Source organism: Adiantum capillus-veneris, chromosome 21, assembly GCF_014529385.1.
Source record: "Adiantum capillus-veneris isolate H3 chromosome 21, ASM1452938v2, whole genome shotgun sequence".
In the NCBI taxonomy this organism is placed as follows: domain Eukaryota; kingdom Viridiplantae; phylum Streptophyta; class Polypodiopsida; order Polypodiales; family Pteridaceae; genus Adiantum; species Adiantum capillus-veneris.
Window position 1 is genome coordinate 9,350,471 of NC_140951.1, and position 16,617 is coordinate 9,367,087.

At 43.1% G+C, this 16,617-nt stretch overlaps 1 long non-coding RNA gene across 1 annotated transcript; it reads right to left on the bottom strand.

Annotated features, from left to right (window-relative positions):
- Nucleotides 1–12,299: 12,299 nt before the first annotated feature.
- Nucleotides 12,300–12,688, bottom strand: LOC147430521 (uncharacterized). The gene is made up of 2 exons (XR_015185732.1): nucleotides 12,595–12,688; nucleotides 12,300–12,483 (listed from the first exon to the last, which is right to left on the bottom strand). It is a non-coding gene; the product is annotated as an uncharacterized LOC147430521 (long non-coding RNA).
- Nucleotides 12,689–16,617: the final 3,929 nt, after the last annotated feature.

The following is a 16,617-nucleotide window of genomic DNA, read 5'->3' on the forward strand; positions in this document are numbered from 1 at the left end:
TGGCACACAGGTTATGTTTATGATTTTACAATTTTCCACTCATGTTTTAATCATGTTAACAAGTTATGTTATTCTTACAATTTTGCTAATTGCTATACACTCGCTCTTTAGCATCAACTTGTAGGTGGAGTGCGGTTGCTTGTGCACTCTTCCTTTGGGCAGAGAGAGTTGTTTTCTTTTGCTGCAGTACATGCAACATTAGTTCCCAGCCCTCTCTCCCAAAAAAAAATTTGCAGGTTTTGGTCGTCGGTACAGGTTACGGTATCACCGTCGATAGGTGTCACGGAATAGGCCTTGGAATTTAATATATTAATATCGGTGCTTATTTTGTAGATTATTCCAACGCCTGTTTATAGGCCTATTCCGACACCTGCCACACCGATAGTTATGCCGACGCTACGATATCGACGTCTCTTCCGAACCTTATTTCAAGGCTTTTTAGTTTAAAATTTAGCGCTATTTCGTCGGTACCTTGCGCTGACTTCTGCGCGACCTCTTGTAGCGTAAGGGATTTGTATGCCTCTTTGAAGCCATGTATGCTTTACAATGCCTCTTGAAGGCCACAACTTCTTCTCATGATACTGTTACAAGTATTTTTGAGGCCTTGGAATGCAGTGTGGATTATATTCGCCCAACTACAGGTTTTTGTGCAGGAGATTACGAGGAGGGAAGTCTTATGATTCATATGCATGAGGAAAGCAGGGTCTAAATTGCATCGAGTTGATGTATCTCAAGGTCAAATAGTCCTATGGTCAACCACCTAGGAGATGTCTACGCAAGTTTTGAAGCAGGTTGGAGTGTGTGTATAAGCAAGAGCTTTCGAGGTTAAGATCAGTGAGGATGGTTCTCTGAACCCTAAAGGTGGCAATTAGACATATACTTTTTGGCTAACATTCTAGTAAGCCATGAAGTCGGTAATGCTCTCATCAAGTGCTAGCCATCATCTCCTTAGCAAAGTCAAAACTCGAAGGCTAAGAGGAGGGTTTGAGCTACTATGATTGGGGGGCGCATGGGCTGCATAGTGGGCGCAGCCCCGATCTAGCCGCTTAGAAAGGACGGTAGAAGAGGGTCCGGGGGACTGCCCATAATGTTTCCGACCATTCGAGGTGGGAACCCACTCTTGAAATGAAGTTTTTTTGAAACTGAACAATAAAATAAAATAAAAATTCTTGCTGATGACGAAAATCTCGAGTATGGTGGAGACGGCCTAGAACCGGAAAAGAGGAAAGAGGCCGCCGCCAAGAAGAAAGGAAAGAGAAGGCATGCGGGGGTAACAGGGCCGAAAGCAGGTGGAGGAGGATGAGAAAAAGCCAAACTCGGTAATTAGCACGTAAGGTCGATTGCAGGGCTCGCCAGCAAGCAACCAAGGGTGCACTGAAGAAGCTTTAAGGGGCAGCCACCATGGGGCCACCATGGCGTGATCAGGAGGATAAGGCCGAGAAGACACTCAGAGGGAGGAGCTTTGGAACAGCACCAAGGAGGGGAGCTAGGCGCCACAAGAGGAAGGGAGGTATTGAGAGCTGCGCCATGTTGAGGGGCCGCAAGAGGGCTGGCCTGGGGAAGCACTGCGAAGAGGTGAAGTGAGCAATATGAGGGGGGTTGTTGCCAAGGCTATGAGACGATGCCGCAACCTGTAGGGAAAGTGACCTAAGGGACTTCATCAAGAGGGAACAAAGGACCTTCAAGCGTTGTACATAGGGCTTCCAAGGCTAAGGAACATCACTTTTGAATCGAAAGGCGCTGTAGCCAAGTGCGGGAGAGCATCAAATGCAGTAGGAGGACGCTGCATGAGAAGCTGAAAGTAGCCTGCAAGAGTACTGTCAAGGATCCGGGCTGCAAATGCAAAAGGAGGGCAATACAGGAGCTGCAAGGAGGAGGGTCACCTTAGAGATCAGATGACATTGAAGGGAAGTCGTGAGCAGCTGAAGGATTGACGCCAATCGAGCTGCAGAAGGGGCTCGAGTTGAGATTATAGGAGCCGAGCGGGTAGCACAAACTACAAGTTAAGGGGCTGATTGTCAGGGTGGGCTATCATATTGTCAAGCAACATAAGGAGGTGCATCTCACAGTTACAGGTGGCTTGCTACTACATTAAAGAAAGGCATCTCCAAGGCTCGTCATCAGAGAGCATCCACAGCATGGAAGTGAAAATTTGCACACACACATAAAGTTATTAAAAACTGAGAGGAAAAAGCCAGAGCAACATGCCAGCTCGGGATCACAAACCTATCCACTCAAAACACCTGCAAATTGCAAATGCAACTTCAAAGACTGCATCCAACTATGATGCTTACTGTTACTCCTCTTTTCATATGAAACCACATCTGTTTTAACACCAATGGCATGCAAAAACTGAAAATGACCATATGAACACAAAAACATTAAACACAAATTGAGAACACGTAGCAGCTCCAAGGAAAGAACAATGTTAACCCCCTACCAAGAACAGAGTCCTCTGATGCGCCTATTCCCTGGTTTCGTTTTTTTGATATCTAAAATGATCATATATACATAGAAACATATATTGAACTCAAGGCAAGAGGATTTTAAGCTACATGCCCTCAAGATTTGAATTTGCACATCATTAGGTCATTCAATTAAGCCTCTCAATGCTGTGTGTTTTTTTGTCATTTTTTGGAGTGCTTAATCTCAGTTCTTTGACCTCATTAGCGTCACGACTCACTTAATCACTTCCTAAATATAGGTGTGTATGTGTGTTTTGGATTTTTCTTTGCTATCACTTTGGTGGGACCATTGCCTAAATGAGAGGTTTTTTGACTTAGTAAGGCGTGGAACGGTGGGCAATGACTGTCCAATACTCCATCCAAATAAATGGAATTGGCAAGGTCAACAACAGACTTTCTATAACGACAATCAAGCCGTGCTTGATAAACTCCAACATACCCCTTGGGTGGCAATCATTGCACAAGTTGGACTTGCTCTACTTATACATCTTATTAAAAAACAAAAAAATAATTTCACTTAATGTGGATCTTTCCTGCTAGATAATATCGTTGTCCTTGACAAACACCACCACCACATGATGTGGCTTAACAATGTATAGTTATGGAAGCCATGCTCCCCCCTTTAGCATTGTCTTGATCGATTGAGGTTCAAAAATAGTTTTCCTAGGAGCCATGTCCCTAGCAAACTCACAACCCCAAACTGAGGGATGGAGAAAGAAAGACTACTACCAGTCTTCTTGAATTGTAACAAATAGTTGTCCATGTTGATCGGCCATGCCAAACTGCTTTGCACCCATCAGGAAAACAAGCAGCAGGCCTTGTCGCTGCATCAAGATCAACTTGCAGACATCTATCTGTAGAAATCTGAAAAAATAAATTCACATAGGGATTAAGAAAACCCTCATCATTATGAAATGGAAAACCTGATGACCATGTCGTTGTTGGTATACTTGGCCAAGAGCCAAGTAAATCGACTACCTTGCATATCTTAGTAATTTAGATTCCCTTATTGAAGCATCCACCTGGATTTTTGCTCATGCTTTGCATACATAAGATTTTCCACATGCAAGTCCTCTTGTCAATATTGGACAAAACGAAATAAATGTTACTTCATCCGTACTTCTTGATCCAAATCTTCTCTGTCAATGGCAATCGAATTGCCTTTGCTATCATCCTTTTCCAAAGAGTTGTGAGGGCGTGTCAAAATGAAAATGCTTCTTTTTTCAAATAGAATGAAGGTAACCCTTCGAGTGACTTTCGTCTAGGTAGATGGGAAACCTATAATCTTGAGGTATGTTGAATTCCTCACTGGAATTATTTTGCAAAAATCCATTGGCATTGGTTTCGACTACACAGGAGTGGGTGCGGTGGCTTCCTTGCTGAAGTCACGGAGCGGAACGTAGATCAACTCACACACACACACACACACACACACACAGAGCTTACACAATACGCAGATAATCGTTTGAAGGGTTATCTCCCAAACCTTATTATCCACAAAAGTATAAGTGAGTATATACAAAGAGTTAGTGAAAAGTGAGTTAGGCGGGCGGCCGGCCATATCCATATTGAAGTCGCGGAGCGGAGCGTAGATCCACACACACACACACACACACACACACACACAGATACACAAAGAGCTTACACAGTACGCAGAGAACTGTTTGAAGGATTATCATAGTGGGGCTTGCAGAAGCTTCCAGATTGTATCCCAATTTTGACATTTAGATTGAGTAGATGGTTAAATTGGAACATTAGGGTTTGAGATTGTAAGGTATTTATACGACTTTTGACCTTAATGAAGAGGACCCTTTGTCATTTTTAAAAAGTTATGTCTGTGTGAGTGAGCGTACTCTGTGTACGAGAGAGAGAGAGAGAGAGTTTTATCTTGACGCTACGTGCGCACCAGTGGTCGGAATCGAGTGCGGAGAAGTGCAGCGTGTTGCCCCCGAAGAGAGCTACGCGCCAATACCTACATTGCGGGTGTACGGTCTGGTTTTGCGAACTCGACCCTAGAGCTACATCTGGTGATTCGGTGAGCATACGTTGTCTGTTTTCGCATTTCAGCATATCCACGCATTTGTAATGAGTAGAGCTACACATTAGATACTTTAGTTTTTGGAAACGACGACCTGCAAATTTCGACCAGACATCCTACGTGATTTTGTACCAGGTGTTATGGTTGGGTTTTGGTTCAGGGACCTTAGGGAGAGCGACCTATTGGTATTAATAGGGTTTTCTTCAAGTTCTGTGGCGTTTGGAGAAAGTTTGATGGGTATTTGGCTCTTGAAAGCGTTGTAGGAAATCTCCTCTTATGCACTCCTGAAGGTTGTACCTTAGACATTGGGTAGAAACCACTGTAGGAAGTAGTCGAGAGTCGGTCGAGTGTAGATTGACACCCTATGCTTGCTTCCACGTGCCTGCGGGTCGAGCTTCGTCTTTAGCTGACAAATCTTGTTAGGTGAGTTCTCGCTGTGCTAACGTTCGTCGCGGTGTATCCGCCAACATTGGCGCCGTTGCCGAGGACGAAAACCCTAGGTAGGTGACCAAGACTAGTCCTTGAGGATAGGGATTCTCTAGCTTGCCAGAGTCTCGTTTTACATTTAGATAGGATCAAAGAGTGGAGGACTCTCTAGGTCTTAGGAGGAGTCTAGGGAGCGAATGTCTGGCCTAGATCCTTCGACTTAGGTAGACTTAGGTAGACTTAGATAGTTTTAGGTATTAGTTGAGTTGTGGTATAGAGAGTAAGATTTGGAGTGGTAGAGGCGGTGGAAGGAGGGTCCAGAGAGGCCAGGAAGCAACCGAGACACCAATATCACCATCTCACATGATGAGTAGGAGTAGGGTAAGTAGGACATCATGATTTATGATCTGGAGCACTTCATGCATGTTATATTTGTTGTTAGGCTCATCACAAGGTTGTAAAAGATGGAAAAGAGTGTTTAAAAGCTGAACTGAAGTTCAAAATTTTCAGTGAGTGTTTCTGAGAGAGCTGCAAAGCATCATAAGTACTTCTGTCAGGAAAAAATTAAATTTTAAGCCAGGAGACATCCTACGCGTAGGATGTCTACAGGGTGATTTGGTGGAAATTTTGAAATTCTGAGTTGACCAGTGTGTTTAGAAGGTAGTTTTTACCCTACTTTCACCTGGAAAGTGGGAGTTTGACCATATCTTGATAGGATAAGGCCAGATAGAAAGAAAATTTCCAGACATCCTACCCAAATTGTGCCAAGGCATTATTTTAAGACCAAAACCATAGGATGGCTGCATGAGCATGATCTGCATGATTTAGTGAGTGCCTGAGAAAGGTTTTATCTCAATTGGGTGAGAAAATTGGGTTTTAAGCAGACTTTAGCATTTTTTGACTGAAAAAGGCTAGGATAGCAAAAATTGGGGTCTTTTGAAATCCAAACCAAAATCTAAGCATAGCACTGGGTTTCTGACATCAAGGGGAAGCTGTGGCTCAAGTTTGGGGTCAAACAGACCATATAGACATCCTACGTGTAGGATGTGTTCTGTGTGATTTATCACTCTAAACCCAGCTTTGAGCATACCAAAGTGACAAGCACCTTAAGAGGAGTCTGTGGTTTGAATTTCAAGCCATTTTGAGCAGTTGGACATGCTACACGTAGAATGTCTAATGCATGAAATAGTAGCGAGAAACTGACTGTGGGCATAGCAGGGTGTTTTATAGCCTGAGGCAAGCCTCCTAGTCAATTTTGGTCCAAATTGGAGTTGTTTTGACTGGTCAGACCAACATCAGGCTGTTGGAACAGGTTTTTGATCAATTGAACAACTTATAGGTGTCGAAATCAAAAAGTAAAAACAGTTGTGGACTCAGCACATCAAGGGGAATCTATAGTGCAAAATCCAGGCAAAACAGAGCAGATAGACATCCTACGCGTAGGATGTCTACAAGGGCTTAGTAAAGAGAAATGCTGACTGAAGAAATAGGGTGATGTTCCAGTTGACTTAAGAGTTCTAGAACTAGTGAAATTGGACCTTGTTTGACCTTTTGGCGGAGCAAAGACGGAATTAAGACTTTCCATGTAAATTGACCAACATCCGGGGGAAGTACAGTTCCAGATTGGCAGACCTAATCAAGAACATCCGAAGTGTATAAAATACAATAGTGGTTGAGGTTAATCCTCCAGTTATACCAATCATTACTAAGACCATCTCTAGCGGTTAAATGCTTTGATTCGATTGCCAAAATTAAACGCTTATGTACAGGTATATTCAGAGGCAAAGCGAGAAGTTGTGCGAAAACTGACCCTTTACCATGTCAGTGGTTGGATTTGTGATAAATTGCATTGCTAAGTTTGATGAATTTAAGATCAGGAAGACACATTCCTAGAGATCAAAAAGTGGCAAGTGATCAGGGTAGCTTAGTGTCCACCGAGGAGAGTGTAACTCAGGCAAGGCTAGATCCAATAGCACTGATTATTGAGGAGGGTAGTGATACTGACACTTCATCGGATAAGTCCTTCTTCATGAAGGGTATTCAATAGCTAGGAGGTTTCTTTGATGAAGGACCAATGCTAGAAGGAAGCACCTCCCAAAATCCTTTGAATGATTCCAAGTTCACAATAATCTTCTTAGAAGGAACAAACTCGAGGGGAGCCCTAGTTTATTCTGACTATCGAGGACGCAAGTGTGTTTGTATTGAAGAAAGACCTGCTCAGAGATTGGAAATAATTTGAGTCTATGATGATGGAGATAGATTCCAAGACAAAAATGGGAACCACTATCTGATAGTTAGTAACCCTGAGGATAACAACAGATATGGAGATTACGTGGCAAAAGAAAAAATGGTTTCAGAAACTCAAGAACCGCCTCCAAACATTGATCAACCCGGAGCTCTTTTTATGTATGATAAGAAAACAACCAGGGTCTCTACCTATAATGAGAATGTGGGAATTTACAAGCATGAGAGCGAGGGAGTAGTTTCTTATATTTCAATGCAAAGAACCCTACCCAAACGAATTAAGCAAAGACAAGGTTCTTTACTTATTCTATTATGAAATTTCTATGGGGAAGGATATCGTTTTTGTTGATAGGTACGGGCGAGAATACAAACGTATTCTCCCACAGGAGGTAGAAAAGGCAACAGTTCCAAAGACATCAACATATGCCCCGAAGAAGTGCCAAGGGTCCCCTACACTCCTAGCAAATCGACAAATCCATTTTCAGAAGAGTATGAGACGACCTCACATTCTAACCGACAACAGACGTTCAACTACCAGAACCAACCAGCAACCCAACCATCATTGCAAGCATGGCTTCGACAAAGTGCAACATTACAACAAGACTGAGACCGAGATGGTTATCCAGCCGCACGAGGGCTAAGAGATTTACAAGAACCACCACTCTATTCACGGTATCAAGGCGAGAGTAAGCCAAAAACTCAAGGGTCAATAGAGCCTGGAAGGCAACCTATAGAACGAGTTCGAAGGGATGAACCATCTCTTGCAAAAACCGTCAAAAATTATGGCTCAAGAGCACCTATGGGAGAGGAACCCTCCCACTACCGAAGTCCAGAGGAGGTATATCGATTGGGACGAGGAGAACCAATGATGAGATTTGTAGACCATCGTAGAATTTGACCTTCTCAGGTGCAAAAATGGGTAAACAAGAAATACACGGGAAACAGAGATCTTAGGGATCATGTAGCAACCTTTGTGCGTGTAATTAGAGCTGAAGAGGTGCTAGACTTCCCTACCCAATTTGCAGGGTTTGGACTAACCCTAGAGGAGGAGGATGCTACTTGGTTTGACTCTGTAGAGCGTAGAGACTTTGAGTCTATGGAGGTGTTTGACGAGTTTACTGAGGAATTCTCACAAAGGGGGATAGCTCATAATACAGTCTCACAAATCCATAAATTCAAACAGAAATAAGGGGAATCTATGTGAAGGCCAGCCCTACGACTAAAAATATATGTTAAGTTATCTCCTGTGGAAGAACTGCCAACTCAGTCCAGACTTATGCTTATATTTATTCAAGGACTAAGGAACACAGATTTCCAGAAGGACTTACATATGAAGAGGAGCACGACGTTACATGAGTTAACTAATGAGTCTCTTTACCTTGTAGACAATTGTGTGGTCTACAAGGAGGGTGAATTCAAGGATCTTGACGACGATTCATCCACACAACAAAGTGGAAGCAAGTCCGCTAAGACAGCACCGAGAGAAGAAGTAGTTGTAAGCCAGGAGTAGCTTGTGGAGGAAGTGCTAAAAAAGATTAAAATGTATGCCAAACCTCAGGCTAAACAACCAAAGTGGTGTGCTATTGAACAAAAATGGATAAACCATGTGACGGAGGAATGTTACTATAACAAGGGGTATGTGAGAGAACGACCTTACGCTCCCCAGGCTCAGGTAGCATCTCCTCAACTTCCACCGATGCCTAGATATCAAGCAGGCAATCTACCAGGACTTGTAGGTGTAGAAAGACCACAACCAATGTTGGGGCAGCAACCACCCCTACCAGGATTACGACCAGTCGGCATAAGATACACACCAACAGTAACCGAGCCAGAAGAGAAGGCTTTGGTACCTATGCATGCATATTACAAAGATCCCAATGGATATGCTGCAAATCCTGTCTATTATCCAACGAAAGAACCCCCAACACCAGAACCATGGAGCATGATGGGAAATGTAGGACCACCAATAGCTGCGCAGGCAGCAGGAGAAGGAAGATATAGCTTGGATAAACGAACATTGTTGTTCATAGCCAACGGAGGCATGGGCAGGCAGAGACATGCATACCAACAAAGAGGGGCTCAAGGAGCACCTCAACAGCCTAAGGGACCCTGCTACAAGTGTGGTGGAGACCATTGGCTAAGAGACTCTCCTCATGATAAAATCATTCGAGTCAACGCATATTGCACCGAGTGTGGAATTACTCATTTGATTCCTAATTTTCCTAAGAACCTGAGCAAAGAAGAAAAAACTACCTTGAACATGCTGGAGGCAGTGCCTTCCAGTGGAGGGTCAGAGTACGAGACAGTAATACCTATTCAAGCAGTGATACGAGTCCAAACTCAAAGAATGACGAATGAACCCATAACTGAAGAGCCAAAAATTGATGCCCCAAGTTCAGAAATGAAAAATTAGAGAAGCACTTGGAAAGCTAGAAAGGCGTGTATGAAAGCCAGGAGAGAACGAGAGCAAATGGCTCTATCCAAGGAGTTAAAACACACAAAGGATAGATTAGAGCGGTTAGAGGATCTAACTAGTCTAAGCTCACACACTACGGCAACCATAGCACCCAAGGAAATAGCAGAACCCAAAAGTGCAGGATCAGGAGGATCAGTGTTGGTAGAAAAGGTAAATGAGTAGTTAGGTGCACTTTTAAAATCATACGAAGCAAAACTCAAAAACAACCAAACCCAAGAGCAAAGATGGATGACTTATCCATATGCCGAAATAGAGAAACACAGGTTGGAAATGTGTCGAAAGATTATTGAAACAGCCCAATCCTTGATAGAAAACCCGCTTGGTAAACCTACAAGTTGGCACGAGGTACCAGCTCCAACCCCTATCAAACCAACTTTAGAGAAACAAGTAGACACGAAGGAGGGACTCACGACTGCCTCTGAGTCTAGGAGAGAACCTATCATAGTGCGAAATACAACAGATGAGACAATTGATGGTTTTCAACCTAAAACATTGGTAGAAATGGGTAAGGATTGTAACGAAGCTAACAGGGTGAGCTACCAAATGAATAGCACCAGAAAAGAGAAAAATGAGATCTTACCTCCCATTGAAGAATTTGAGGCAAGATCACAAATGAACTTTGATATGCATTCACAAGGGGGAGACCAAGGATCAATTAGTTTGGGGCACAACCAACCAGACTCGCTAAAAACTCTACCCTCTTACCAAGGGGAGTATGAATCCAAGTCTGAGGTGAGAGCAATCCCATCTCAAAGACTTTCTTCCAACAGAGTGATGGATTCAAAAGATTTGATTGAGTTATTGTCCACTCCTGTGACATGCACAATCACATTAGCCAAACTCCTAAGGCTAAGGCAAAACATGTGGATCACTGTAGGCAAATGCTCAGAAAAATTTGGAGTAAAAGACCCCACCTCGAAGCTTCAAGAAGGGATCAGAGAATTGGACAAGCCTCAACAAAACACTAGGCCAGTACCTTTAAACAAGGTTGGAGAATATTGCGAGGGAGAAGATGGAAATACCACACTACCAGTAGAATTTCAAGGAGTAGTTTCCAAAGCTATTCTTGATAGTGGAGCAAGAGCCGCTATCGCCTTCAAGGAAATCTGGAAAAAATGGGGAAAACCGGCTTTGAGAGCTACCAGAATGAAATTTCAATTGGCAGATGGGTTCATGGAAAAGCCTCTAGGACTTTTAGAAAAAGTAATTGTCACCTCGTGCCGAATCGAGTATGAGCAAACATTTGCAATAGTCGATTTCGACAAAAAGAACAATTACGAGATCATCTTGGGAAGACCATTCATGAGACAATTAAAGATGGTCCAGGATTGGGGTTACGACCACATATACCTCAGACATGGCGAGACTACGACCAAAATACACCTAAAAGACCATAGTTACAAAGATGTGAACCAGACACCAGTGGAAGAGTTTGATTTGGCTACATTGACAGGGTGCGAACTCCCAGCATGGTTAGGGCAAATAAAAGAGCTATGGATGTGCGGAGCTTAACATTGCGGGAGCTTAAAAAGAGAGGAATGCGTCTTAGAAAGAGCTATTGAGGACAAGGATTATATTCTGGAACCTTTTCCAGAAGATGCCTTAGAACTTCTAGAATGGGAACACATACTAGCAACATTGGATGTTTGTACCATTACAGATAGCCCAACGACAAAATTTTACGATAAAGATGGCTATGATGTGCTACCCTATTACATGGTAAGCCTTATACCAGCAAAAGATGAGATTGTGGAATCACCAGAACAAGAAGAGTTTTATAACTCCTCTGAGCATCTGGAGGTAAATAAAGATGCAGATAACGAGTGTTCAGACAGCTCAAGCGAGCGTGGGGAGAAAACAGTGAATATTAAGTTTTATGATTTTGCCAATCAACACCCCAGACGACAGGAACGCTATAGAAAAAAAAAGAGCAAAAAAAATAATTAGAGAGAACCTGATGCCCGAGATAAAAGATAAAACTCACTATCTAATGCTTGTCAAAGCAGAGGATTGTGTAAAAGACCAAGTATCAGGCAGATTCTCAAACGTTCGAAGGGAAGGAACGCAAGAGGAAATAAAACGGGTATGGAAGGCTAAAACAGAAACAAAATCAAAAAAATATCAACAATCAAAACAAGAAAAAAACAAAACCCAAAGTGGACCAAAATGGAGCATCACTACAAGAGGTTGTGTGCTCTTGTGACGCTGTTAGCGACGAAAATACACTCGGCTTTTATAACCCCCGGCGTCGCTACAACCGTCGCTAATAGCGTCGCTACGAGAGCGTCCCTATATGCGATGCTATAGGCGTCGCTATGAGCGTCTCTATATAGCGACGCTCATAGCGACGGTCATAGCGACGGTTATAGCGACGTTTACACAGAAGTCTATAGCGACGTTACAGAGCCATAAATAGCGACGGTTATAGCGACGCCCGAGAGAATTTTTTTTTGTTGACAGGGCATTGAATGCCCTACCACCCATCAACCATATTGTACTTGATTCACTTTTTTAAAAAAGTGCAAGGGTAGATAATAGACCCAAAATAGTCACCCACAAGACGCATTGTTTGCAAAATTGACAATTGTACACATCATAGGCAAAATGAATTGATTGGCAAATGTAATAATGACAATTGTACAACATCATAGGCATAAAGAATTGATTGGCAAAATGAACTGCGGTGACAAATGTAATAATATACATGGTTCAAAAAGACGTATAAAATCCGTCTCATGATACATAAGCTATGAGAAACCCTAAACTAATGCTATCTAGCTACGGCTAAACTGACGTCGTCTAGTCAGACGTCTCATCACGTCCAAGCGGCGTATCTGTCGGATTCTGCAAAAAAAGACAACAAGACAGCTTTCAGTAAGTATAAACATATAACGACATTTATAAAACAATACAAAAAATAGAAAAGAGTAAACCCTAATACTAACCATGCCGCCGCGAGAACTGAGAATGTCCATCAGGGCGTTTAAGCCCTTCCTGCCTGCGTACTCGCGCTCGTACGGTGTGGGATCACGTCCTGTCGTCGACCACTGTCTCTGCTGCGGTGACAAAGAAGAAAGAAACTCCTCGTCATCCATACCTGCATTAAACACACGAATATTTAAACTTAATATTGAATGAATAGAGTAGACAATGACGCAAAGACCATTAAATACAATGACGTAATGACGCATATAAATACAATGACGCAATGAATTGAGTGATAGAAGAGGCAAGTCGAAAACTCAGAATTTTCAATCAAAAGATGTGAGCGCGAGTAGAAAAGAGCGTTATACACCATGGAAGGTACTTAGAGAGCCAGAGCTTTTACAACACGGAGAAAAATTGTTCAAATACAATATTTGTGGCTTTAAGAGATCTCTCTCTCATCCTCGCATAACTCAGCATAACTTCCTATATCTATATAGAGCTCTCCGTTTAAACACATATCCTCTGTTTAATTTTGTAGCTCCTCTGCATGCACCCCATATAGAGTAGTAGCATCTTGATGCTCGTCTAGCACCACCGCAGCGGCTTCTGATTGAGCATCTTCTTTGATCTCCTCCATTGATGCTATTGTGATTGGCACATGGTAGCCTTCATACGTCCTTGCACTACGAGGGGCTACCTCTATGACGTACCACCAGTTTGATGTAGACTTTGTAGGATGAAATATTACCTGCCAGAGCCACATAACTTACATGAGAGCTTTCAAGCACATAACTTGTAAAAGGGGGATGTTAACTATTTACATACTTACTTGTTCACAATGCTCGGGTAGTACGAAAGTGTCTCTTAGGTCAGTCCATTTCTTAGTAGAATCCACCTCAAGAAAACCAGACTCTCCTCTACGCACAGTAGCGTTGCGACCCTCCATGATTATCTTGAACCATTGTATGTCGAACAAGTCGACAAAAAATCCTCTGTAATCGATCCTCAAAATCTTTTGCAGCGTGCCGAAGTAAGTGAGTTCCGCCACCACAGGATCTGCATCAGAGGAACGTCGTCGACTAGACTGTTCAAATTTTTCCATGATTCCACAATCTTGAGTAAAACGCTTTTTGTCGATTCGTTCCACCCTAAAATGTTGAGCTTTACACCATGCTGCTGTGTATGACTTATACTACAACGAACAAAGATTATGAGTGGCCGTTCAAACGTTTCGAAATAAAGTCACTAGCTAGTCGTACATTGCAAACTTACCTTGGTCGCGCAACCCCGAGAGTACTCCCACTCTTCCTCAGTCACTTCGTCACCGCATTGTTGTGCGCTTTTCAATTGGTTGTGCAACCAACTTAAGCTCATGAAGGTTGGTAGGCTCTCCAGAACCGTCGGATAGTGCATCGGTGGTCGTCTTCCCCGTCTCCACTCGATTCGTGCCCTTTGTCGCTCTTGCTTTGCATCCTCATATTGTGAAATCCACTTTTGCATCACTGGATTGTGAAGCATGCAAAATCGGTTGATTTTAGCCTCTAGATCTTCCGTCATCTTCTTCTCAACACCGAGATTGCACATGACAATCCCAGATATACGCTCATCATCTATGGTTCGCCATAGCGTGTCCCGGGCTTTATCAAATCCGTTTAGCCACTCTCCAATGTATACTAGGGACTCTGATACCAACCAACCTTCTGCCATGCTACCCTCCGGACGTGCCTTTTGACGCACATATCCCTTAAGCGTTTTCATGAAACGTTCTAGGAAGAACATCCATCTGGAATGAACTGTGCCAGCTATTTCCACCTCATCAACTATGTGAACAAGAAGATGCACCTGAATGGTTAGCATGGTAGTAGGAAAATGTTTCTCAAACATGCACACAAGCTCCGCAGCATTTAGTTTGGCGAATGGTATGGAGTCTACGTTGATCTCCTTTTGTGAGATCCATTGCACCAGCTTTGCAAGTTTGTAGATTGTGTTATGGATGTCGAGAGACAAACATCCCTCAATGGAAACCGGTAAAATAAACTGTAAAGTATGTGCAGCAATGATATTAAAGTCCACATTTTATGCAATGATATTAAAGTCCACTATGAACGTACCTGACACATTTTATGCCAATCGTGTGACTTCAAACCGGTAAGCTTTCCTTCTTTAGTAAAACACGTTCGGAGCGAGTGCATTACGCCAGTGGGGGTCCGCAAAGATCGAATGGTCTCTTTTACTTTGCGTTCTTGGGCTCCTGTGAAAATCCATGGTGCTTTAGGGAGTTTTATCGATCCATCAGACCCTGTTTGCGGCCAATATTGCTCCATACGATCCACATTTCTAAGGTCAACTCTGGCTCCCAAAGTATCTTTCTTGCCGGTCAGATGGTCCCATAGTAGATTACCCACATTCTTGAATATGTGCATTGGATCGAGCAAGTGATTGATCATGAGTCGGGGCCAGTATGGTAACTCGTACCATAGAGATAGTCTCTTCATCCCTGGAGGCAATCCGTCATCGCACATCTCCTTCTGCTCTAACCATGCTTGTGCAGACATCCTTGGTGGCTCTCTTCCCAAAAAGCCATCGCGTAACACATGATTCTCTGGAAGATACGCTTGATGACCTTCGTAGATTTGCTTCTTCAGTGAGGGCGCCCTACGTGCATTCAGTCTAGGTCCACATGTGACACATGCTCTGTATCCGCTTGTTTGAAGCCCTACATGTATACACATGATAATAGATCAACTATGGGAAAAAACAAGATTTACAGTGTCTGAGTGAGGAGTGTCAATAGATCACCTGAGCATTCTGTTAGCCCGGGATAGTCATGCATGGTCCACATTAGAATGCCTCTGATCAAAGCATTTCGTCGTCCTGTGTGTCGGCTCATATCCACCACCTCTATGCCAATCCACAATTGTTGTAGCTCTTCCAATAGTGGACGAAGATACACATCCATATTCTCCACTTTATATCGCCCTGGCACAATAAAGCTTAGCCATAGGTGCCCCTTCTTCGTAGTCAACCACGGGGGAATGTTGTAGTTGACGATGACAACGGGCCATACACTGTAAGATGTTGATCTTTGACCAAATGGATTTACGCCATCCATAGCTAGGCCTAAGCGGAAATTTCGAGCTTCCCTGGCAAAGTCCGACGATGTTCCATCTATATGTTTCCAGGCTGTGCAATCTGCAGGAATTCGTAGCACACCATCCAAAGATTTATTCTCCTCATGCCATGATGCTAGGGCGGCCATGGACTTACATTCGAAGAAATGCTTGATGCGAGGAAGCAGAGGAAAATGTCGCAAAACCTTTTGTGGAATTTTTGTCCCGTGGAGATCTACTCGATATCTTTCGGAATCACATTTCGGACACTTCTCCATGTCTATGTATTCCCCTCTGAAAAGAATGCAGTCATTAGGACAAGCGTGGATAGAATTGTAATCCATCCCCAAGTTTCGCAAAATCTTTCTTGCTTCATCTCGGGAATCTGGCATCACATTGTCAGCTGGTAGTATGTGCTCTTTAAGCAATCTACACAACATAAAAATACGATACAGTCGTGTAAAAATCTATCAGATCATTATACATTTAGAGTTTTATTAAAGTAAACTAATTGTAATAGATCACCTAAAAAGCGTTGTGACGCTAGTGTCACTCCATCCAAACTTTTCCTGCATGTTGAGAAGAACCGGGAGTTCTTTCAATCTAGACATACGTGCTCCATTATACAATGGCGTATCGGCTTCACTTTTCATATCATCATAGATAAGCCTTTCTGAATCCATGATCGTCTAGATCATTTTATCAATCTCGGGCTCAAACATTGCCTCGTTGGGAATGTGCTCTGCATGATCATCCCCCGAGCTGTCAGAGGCTACATCTTGTGGCCTCACATATGCTACTTGACCAAAGCGCCTGCGAACACGTCTATTGGGTTGCAAGATTGCTGCTTGTTGGCCAGCGTCAGAGTCTGATGAGTTATAATTGGCAACAACTCGATCTATAATAGATGGATCGAACTCGCCAAATTCG